Consider the following 10,278-nt stretch of genomic DNA (forward strand, 5'->3'; position numbering starts at 1 on the left):
GACCAATTGACATCGGCCTGGTGTGGAGGTAAGTTTGTGTTTATATAGGCCGGATCATCTACTCCCACAACTACAGGCTCCGCCTTCCCATTTGTGGTCATGGAAATTAGCCGAGTAAGCGTTGATCGTGTTAACAGCTAAGTTCTGTTGTGGTGTGCCAAAAGCGAATGTACGGGCAGGCCTGTAAATAAAGAGGGCAAAAGATATGAGCAAAACATCTTTAATACGTAATAATTGATTTCAAGAACTAAGTCCCTGAATGCTTTCCTAAGTTCTTTTTCCGGATAGGGTATATACCAGTTGTATGCGGATGACTTCCATTGTCCTAGTTTTTTAATGATGTGTACTTGGACGTTTTGACTAGATGCGGCCGTTGCTGCACCTATACGAAATGAATGACCAGTGAAAGCTGATGGGTCACACCCTACTTTTGTAAAGAGAGTTCGTAAGTAGACCATAAATTTAGATTTTGTTAGAGGGTTACTGTATAGACTTAATAGGGGGGCGTTTTTGTCTTGTACTTTTATGGTAAAAGTTGGTCAAATAATCGCACTGGGCACCACTTGTTGCCTGTGGGGTATATAGGTATGTCATCGGGTTGTCCTGTTTGATTTGTTTTGGATTGTCAAAGTGTCAAAACATAGTGGTTCCCTATTTTGTTAAGGTCTGCCATTTTTAACATGTTGTTGGTGTGACTGTTTTTTTTCTATGGTGAATTTGTTTGGTCTCAAACCCGTAGAAGGCTAGATAAATAGCCGTTTTTAAGGTATTGTTAGTTTCGTTTTAGAATGGCAACATATCCAATGTGTCAGATAATGCCCGGAATTTTTAGCATCAATGAGTTGGCATTTTGTGGGCTTGTGCTCTTCTAATCATAAGATACCTTTCAGAATGTTTTTTTTTAATGGGATTTGTGGACATGAAAGTCCTGTGATTAGGGTATGTATTTATGACATGATATTGTATACCTGTAAGATATAGCTTTATCGTATTGTGTGCAAGTTTTAGATGCAAGTCGCAAAAAGATGTAAACACCACCATGGTATCTAATGACAACGGGTTACTGATTCTGTATTCTGAAATGAACCTGTTGAATATTGTTAAGGCTCGATTGTACGAGCGTCTAGTGTTTGCTGAGAGTGCCAACTGTGCCAGCATTCTCCTGTGTGCCATGAGTATTTTTAGTCCAGGATGAGTTCCTGGAATAGCGGTGGTCTGTACGGGTTTGTTTCGGCTGTGGGATGTTCTTGATGGAACACCTGTAAGTTAGAACGAGAAAGGGCATCAGCTGCTGTATTGTGGTGGCCCAGTATGTGCTCGCATGTGAAGTGGAAGTGCTGTGTGGCTACCAACGACACTAGTTTCCTGACTAACTTCATGATGGTTAGGGTTGAGGTCCTGCCCTTGTTGATTATATCACATGTTGCTGCGTTGTCTGAGTAGCATTCTACTGCTTGTCTTTTCCAAAGGTGTCCCCAAACTTGGGCTGCTGCCACTATTGCGTATACCTCGAAGAGGGTGGAGGTGGTGTTGAATAATGCTAAAGTTGCTGTCTCAAATTGGCCATGTGTCTCTAAACCATTTGTTACCGAAAATTGCTGCGTAACCTGAGTGGGCTGCTGCGTCTGTCCACATCACTGGGGAATTCTCTGTCCAGGGTGGTATGAACATATTGATAACATTCCATTGAGTCAAGAATTGACTCCACATGGACAAGTCTGCCCTGGCTTGTTGATCCAGTGTGACTACGCTTTGGTCGTTTGGTAATTTGGATAAGAAGCTGAGTAGTCTGGATATAAATGCTCGTCCTTGTGGGATAATTCTCATGGCAAAGTTCAGAGAACCAAGGAAGGATTGTAGGTTTTTCCAACTCGTAGTACCTCTGTTGAGGAATAACTCTACCTCTGTCCTGATTCTCTGAACTTTGTCTGCAAGGAGATTTGCTTGCATAGTGAGTGAGTCTAGTCATATGCCAAGAAATGACAACCTGGTGACGGGTCTTACAGTTTTATCCAAGGCTACCGGTACTCCTAAGGTTGAAAAGAGTGCTACGGTTTTTATGATGATTAGTGGTGTGGGTTTGTGGTTTTCTATGGTCAGAAAGTAATCTAGGTAGTGTATGACAACTGGACAGCCACATACATTCAATAATAGCCAGCACAGCAGTTCCGCGAATAAGTCAAATAACTTTGGGCTGCTTTTTGCCCCAAAAGTTAGTTGGTTAGCAAAATAATATAAGCCTTTCCATTTTATTCCGTGCAGATGCCACAGTGATAGGTGTATAGGGAAAAGTTTGAAAGCATTGAAAATGTGTTTTTCCCAACCAAGCTGCCTCCCCTGCCTCCAAAATTGCCTGTATGGCATTGTCTACTGTGGCACACTGCAGGGAGAATTCCTCTGATGGTATGAGTGAGTTAAGGCTTGGCGTAATGACAGAATGAGAAGCCAAAAAGTCTATGATTAATCATTTTTTATTATTGTACTTGCCGGTAGCGATACCTATCGGGCTGGTACGCCAACACACGTGTCTACTGTAGTGGTTTCAGTTATATATAGTTATATAGTTACATAGCTGAAAAGAGACTTGCGTCCATCAAGTTCAGCCTTCCTCACATATGTTTTTTGCTGTTGATCCAAAAGAAGGCAAAAAAACCCAGCTTGAAGCACTTCCAATTTTGCAACAAGCTAGGAAAAAAATTCCTTCTTGACCCCAGAATGGCAGTCAGATTTATCCTTGGATCAAGCAGTTATTACCCTACATTGAAAGATTATATCCTTGAATATTCTGTTTTTGCAAGTATGCATCTAGTAGCTGTTTGAACATCTGTATGGACTCTGATAAAACCACTTCTTCAGGCAGAGAATTCCACATCCTGATTGTTCTTACAGTAAAAAAAACCTTTCCTTTGCCTTAGACGAAATATTCTTTCTTCTAGTCTAAACGCATGACCTTGTGTCCTATGTAAAGTCCGGTTTGTGAATAGATTTCCACACAATGGTTTGTATTGGCCTCGAATATATTTGTATAATGTTATCATATCCCCTCTCAGGCGACGTTTTTCTAAACTAAATAGGTTTACATTTGTTAACCTTTCTTCGTAGCTGATATGTTCCATTCCTTTTATTAATTTTGTAGCCTGCCTCTGCACTTTTTCTAGTACCATAATATCCTTCTTTAGAACAGGTGCCCAAAATTGCACAGCATATTCAATGTGTGGTCTTACCAGTGATTTATAAAGAGGCAAAATGATATTCTCGTCCCGAGAATGAATGCCCTTTTTCATGCATGACAATACCCTACTGGCCTTGGCCACTGCTGATTGACATTGCACATTGTTGCATAGTTTGTTGTCTATAACAATTCCCAAGTCCTTTTCGTGTGTTGTTATCCCTAATTCGCTTCCATTAAGGGTATACGTTGCTTGTGTATTCTTTACGCCGAAGTGCATAACTTTGCATTTTTCAACATTAAATTTCATCTGCCATTTGAGTGCCCAGTCCTCCAGTCTATCTAAATCCCTCTGCAGCAAAGTAATATCTTGCTCACATTGTATTATTTTACAAAGTTTTGTGTCATCTGCAAACACTGAAACATGACTTTCAGTGCTGTCTTCAAGATCATTTATAAACATGTTAAATAGAAGGGGTCCCAGAACAGACCCCTGAGGGACACCACTTGCCACCTCTGTCCAGCTTGAAAATTTACCATAACCGACAACTCTTTGTACTCTGTTTTTAAGCCAATGTTCTACCCAAGAACAAACATTTTCATCTAGACCGATTTCCTTGAGTTTGAACACTAATCTTCTGTGTGGAACTGTATCAAATGCCTTAGCAAAGTCCAAATAGATCACATCCACTGCAGCACCCTGATCTATACTGTTACAAATCGCTATTTGTAACTGGCCCTTTAAATGAGAAATTGCCCTGCTTCCCTGGATTGTGGAGAAGCATGTTTGCCAGCCTCCTGCCTCATGACTATGGCCCCTGGAAGATTGTGCCCCTGAAAACTTATTAACATTTATTGGGTGTGTATGGCCCTTTAAGAACCGTCTGGGGACATATTGTGACTTTGCTGAACAATGTCCCTTTAAGACTATGTCCCCAGACCTGTAAAATAACTTGCCCCTGGCTTTCTCCCACTTGGTTCAGTAAATAGGGCTTACTGAACCAAGTACCACACAGGCGGACCACCCAGAAGTTAAAGTGTGCAGGCAATTTACCTCCCAGGCTGTGAGGTTACTGCAGGTTAATTGCCGAGCGCTGGGTGGCCGCCATTCGGCAGCCGAACACGTGGCGGCGGCCATTTTAGTCATTCGAATGCGGTCAGCGGTGTATGCTAAAGATTCTGTGGAACTAAAATCGGCTACACATTCTGCCGAACACCGCTGACCCTTACCTTCTTCCATACTGAACTTGCAGCTCCAGAGACTAAGTCCCGTTCGAAATGGGACTTAGTCGTTTTTTCGCATGAAATTGACCGACCGCACAGCCCAAATCTATGGAACTGTTTTGGGCAGGAAATTGTGCTTGCGGTCGGTCATAAAAGGACTTCCAGCTAACTTTTGATCCACTGGAGGGATTTGGCTGATTTTTGGAAGTGTTTATGTTTGATGTATGCTGAGTCTGAATATGCAACTTTTATTGAAATACTGAATGTATGGTTTTAAAGTTACAGTGTGTATGTGAAAACTGTATTTTTATTGTATGTAATAATTGGTTTAACTGTTTATCTGAGGGGAGGGAACCTGTGGGCTGTACTATGCTGTTATTGGTTAATTTCATCCTCCCCCTGGGAGTGTCCTGTGTGTACCTTATCCTAATAAAAAGCAGGCTGGGTGTTCCAGTCCTCAGACCTCTTCTGACCCTCAATACGTAGCCGTGTCTCGTTATTGGAGGGAACTGCTATATCACATTGGGGATTGCTATGCGCTGCATATTCCCCTGAGCTCTTAATCACTTAGCTCTTGTAAGAGCTTGTTCCGGATACGCTCTCCTGGAGGAGAGGTCTTCCCCACACGGTCCTGGAGGACAGAAGCCGATCCAGGGTGGAAGGAAGACGGCGCGGCTCCAGTTAAGCTACGGCGGTTGTGGAGCCTGCGGTGGTTGTGGTGTCGTCTGCAGTGCTTGGAGTTCTCTGAGAGCGCTAGGAGCATCCATCAACGGAGGGTACTCGGTCGGGGTACACGGAGCTCCGTTACATATACTTCTACTTACTTCTTCGTAGAATGCAATCAAGTTAGTTTGACACGACCTGTGCTTCATAAAACCATGCTGATTTTTGCTGATAACCATGTTCTTCTCAAGGAATTCTTGAATATAATCCCTTAATAACCTTTCAAATATTTTACCAGCCACAGAAGTTAAGCTCACAGGTCTATAATTTCCAGGCAATGTTTTTTAACCCTTTTTCAATATAGGAATCACATCTGCCTTCCTCCAATCCTCCGGAACACTTCCTGAATGAAAAGAATCTTGAAAGATTAAAAACAGAGGTTCACTTATTTCTACATTTAGTTCCTTAAGTACATGTGGATGGATACCGTCAGGCCCTGGAGCTTTGTTTATATTAACTTTCTTTAGTTGCTGCAGCACCTTGTCTTGAGTTAACCAATTACAATTATTCTGCAAGTTTTTAGTAGCAATCATTTGCACATTTATTGCCATGGGTTCTTCCTTAATATATACAGAGGAGAAATAGTTACCGTATATACTCGAGTATAAGCCGAGTTTTTCAGCCCATTTTTGGGGCTGAAAAACCCCAACTCGGCTTATACTCGAGTCAAGGTCTGTATTATGGCAATTTGCATTGCCATAATACAGACTGGGGGGAGAGGGGGGCTGTGAGAGATGTTACTTACCTGTCCTGCAGCTCCTGTCAGCTCTCTCCTCCTCTGCGCTGTCCGGTCAGCACCTCGGTCAGCTCCCAGTGTAAATCTCGCGAGAGCCGCGGCTCTCGCGAGACTTACAGTGTGAGCTGATAGAAGGAGCTGCACAGACCGGGGCGGAGGAGGAGAGAGCTGACAGGAGCTGCAGGACAGGTAAGTTACAGCTCTGCCAGCCCCCCTCTCCCCCCCACTGAACTGCCACTGGACCACCAGGGAAGGAGAGCCCCCCTCCCTGCCATATATCAAGCAGGGAGGGGGGACGAAAAAAAAATATATAAATAAAATAAATAATAATAAAAAAATAATAATAATTAAAAAAGGGGTATAAGGACCACTATAGGAGGGGGGGGGTATAAGGACCACTATGGGAGGGGGGGTATAAGGACCACTATGGGAGGGAGGGGGTGGGTTAAGGACCACTATGGGAGGGAGGGGGGTATAAGGACCACTATGGGAGGGAGGGGGGTATAAGGACCACTATGGGAGGGAGGGGGTGGGTTAAGGACCACTATGGGAGGGGGGGTATAAGGACCACTATGGGAGGGAGGGGGTGGGTTAAGGACCACTATGGGAGGGAGGGGGTATAAGGACCGCTATGGGAGGGAGGGGGGTATAAGGACCACTATGGGAGGGAGGGGGGGATAAGGACCACTATGGGAGGGAGGGGGGGATAAGGACCACTATGGGAGGGAGGGGGGTATAAGGACCACTATCGGAGGGAGGGGGGGGGATAAGGACCACTATGGGAGGGAGGGGGGGTATAAGGACCACTATGGGAGGGGGGGGGTATAAGGACCACTATGGGAGGGAGGGGGGTATAAGGACCACTATGGGAGGGGGGGGGTATAAGGACCACTATGGGAGGGAGGGGGGGGGATAAGGACCACTATGGGAGGGAGGGGGGTATAAGGACCACTATGGGAGGGAGGGGGGGGGGTATAAGGACCACTATGGGAGGGAGGGGGGGGTATAAGGACCACTATGGGAGGGAGGGGGGGTATATGGACCACTATGGGAGGGATGGGGGGGGATAAGGACCACTATGAGAGGGAGGGGGTGGGATAAGGACCATTATGGGAGGGGAGGGGAAAGTAAGGACCACTAGGGGAGGGGAGGGTAAGGACCACTAGGGGAGGGGTGAGTCAGGACCACTGGGGGGGGGGTGAAGGAACACGGGGGTGGGGAGGTAAGGACCACTGAGGGAGGAGGAGGGGAAGTCAGGACATATGGGGGGGGGAGGGGGCGGCAAAATTTTTTTTGCCTACGGCGGCAAATATCCTTGCACCGGCCCTGCACACACTGCATTCACACACTGCATTCATACACACACACACTGCATTCATGCACACACACACTGCACTCATACACACACACTGCACTCATACACACACACATACGCACACACTGCATTCATTATACACACACTGTAAATAAATATTCAATTAATATATTTTTTTTTAGGATCTAATTTTATTTAGAAATTTACCAGTAGCTGCTGCATTTCCCACCCTAGTCTTATACTCGAGTCAATAAGTTTTCCCAGTTTTTTGGGATAAAATTAGGGGCCTCGGCTTATATTCGGGTCGGCTTATACTCGAGTATATACGGTATTTAAAATTCCTGCCTTTTCCTGGTCTTCATTGACTAACACCCCCGTTTCAGTTTTTAGTGTACCTACACTTTCAGTTTTGGGTTTCTTAGAATTTATGTACTTAAAAAATGCTTTGGGGTTGGTTTTGCTCTCTTTAGCTATAATTTTTTCATTTTGAAGTTTAGCAAGTCTAATTGCCTTTTTGCACGCATTATTTGCTATAAGATGCATCTGATTTGTCCGATTTAAATGCTTTAAATGCCCTTTTCTTATTTTTAATCTCTTGTTTTACTTTTCTAGTAAGCCACATTGGTTTTAATTTGTTTCTTTTATGCTGACTGTCAGTTATTACACTCGATAGTGCCTACTAGTGCAATTAACCCTGTGTGGAACCCTTCAGTGAAGCCCGCGATGAGGAATTTGACCAGGTCTTGAGATTGGTGTGCGTCGAGGTAGAAAGCAATTGTGTCGACTTGTACCTCCGTCAGTCATGTTTTAGGAAAGAGACAATTAGGGCACATGGTCTTGGCATGGGCTCTAAAACAGATGGAGCAGATATGCAACAATCTGCATGCACTGAAGCTGCAACCCCCTGCATTGACGTTGTTGCATATCTGAGCCTTACCTTAAAAAACTATCGGTCTTCCTAGTTTGTCTTTCAATCCTCTTTGCTCGAACGCGCTAGTGCTAGGGGAATCGTAGTTAGTGGTGGGTGAACTAGGTTCAATGGAGCACAAATTTGTAGCGTGAGAGTTGGACAAAGCAAATAGCGCAAGCCGGTGGCACCCGCCCAGCAAAGTGGCAACAGAACAGTTCGTTATTTATGTGTCTCCAGTTTATTCTGATATTAAACTGAGCGAAAGTTGCCGCCGCCTTTGCTGATAAAGACTTGTGATGGAATGTAGTGCCACCGTACTTGTTTCCCAGGTCTACCAATTTGTGCATGTAAAGGTCCAACTCCTCTCCGCGCTGAGGGAAGTTGAAGCAAATTACATCTCTATACAGTCAAAATGCTAACACAAAGTCTGGTATTGATAGTTTTTGTTTAGTTTTTGCTTTAAGCACAACTGACCACAGCAATTGTATGTCTTGTTCTCGACTATGTCCTGGGACGCTATCAGTAGAGACATGAGATTAACATCCTTCCCCTCTAAAATATCCTTTTTTATCAATGTGAGCTGGTGTCATGATATGTGTTGCTGAATCCTGTGTGGGTGGCGTGATTGTGACACTGCCCTGTGTGACCGTTTGGTCGGTGGGTAAAGTGGGTGAGAAATCTGCAGGGGTTATGGTAGCTGGTGTAATGGATTCCAGCTTCTCCATTCTTTTGTTCAAATTATTTATGGATGCCAGCATAGCCGACATTGTGACCTGAATCCCAGTTAAAGTGTCATTGATATTGGCTTGTGTGCTTGACCCTGGTTGTGGATTGTCTGTGTTGGCCATCAGGAGTTTGTATAATTCATCCTTCCTAGCGATGGCTGGGTATGATATGCCTCTTCTCCTTAATTCTGTGACAATCTTAGGGATGGTTCATGACCTCATGGAACAGGGACTTGACGTGTCCTGGTTTTCACCTATGGTGGGGGCTGCGGTGGGTGTGGGTGGTCTAGCCAGAGTACTGGGTAGTGAGAAGTCCTTTCCTTGGTCAGACAGGTGAGACATATTATAATGACATATAAATGCATTGTAATTATGCTGTTGTTGGCGGATTATGTTAACTGGCGACTGTTTAATGCCGGGTGGCGAAGAACTTATCTACATTTGGGATGGTGAGGCCCTGCAAATTGCCAAGTGGCTGGTAGAGGCACTGACTATGATTTGGACCTGTGCAGTGCCATGAAGGTATGGCAGGGTGCAGGCCTCTTGAAAGCATGAGAATGCTGTGAGTAGGGAAAGGGACATTCTGTCTGCTCCACTTGTGGAGTGTGCGAGACTCTAGCTATGATTTGGGCCGATGGGCAAAAATACCTTCATGTGAGGATGAGTGTTGGTATCGCTGTGATAATAAATTATAAACCTAAGTTAGGAGTTGTATAAATGCCCTACTTGCCAGTTAACCATGCCTGGTCTGAAGTCACGACAAGGAAATGCCTACCTAAGATTTTTTGAAGGATCTTATTACTTGACAGGGTATCTGATTGGGTGGTCACCTGTAGAAACCAAAGTGTGGTTGGTAAACTTTTTTTTTGTATAACCGTTTGGTTTGTCATGGTGATACCTACCTGTTTATCTAGATCCTTTCCTTGAGGGGTGGTAATAATTGTGGTGTTGTTTCTGAACCTAGCAGATTGAGGGATCAAAGTAAGAATTAACTATTTAATATCGTATGACATTGGCGTGCTTATGTACCCTATTTACTATGTGAGTGTAGGCTCTCTATGAGATGGTTGTTACTTATGACTTAAGTGACTTAGTATTTTTTGTATTTTTGTATGTCATAACCGGTATGTATTCAATGTAACTTACGGATTTGCTTGTTGAACCAAATGTGTATGCTGAATGCTAGCGTACCTGTCTGAGTATTGTAAGGTTGATAGTAGTTCTTAATTGGAATGAAATCGTATAGAGATATTCCTGAATTTATTACCGGGTTGACCGAGTATTATTATGCTGATGTTAGCCCCCGTGTGATATTTAGTTTGGATTGGAATTGTGCTTATTGTCATAGCTTATGTGTGGTTCCTTACCCCCTCCTGTGTACTTGTTTGGAAACAGACAATTTTTTTACGTACCGTATTCACTGAAATTAGTGTTTAACCGTGACTGGTAAGCCAGAGAGTGCAGGTCATAAATCTG

The sequence above is a fragment of the Pelobates fuscus genome, chromosome 10 (assembly GCF_036172605.1).
Source record: "Pelobates fuscus isolate aPelFus1 chromosome 10, aPelFus1.pri, whole genome shotgun sequence".
Taxonomy (NCBI): Eukaryota; Metazoa; Chordata; class Amphibia; order Anura; family Pelobatidae; genus Pelobates; species Pelobates fuscus.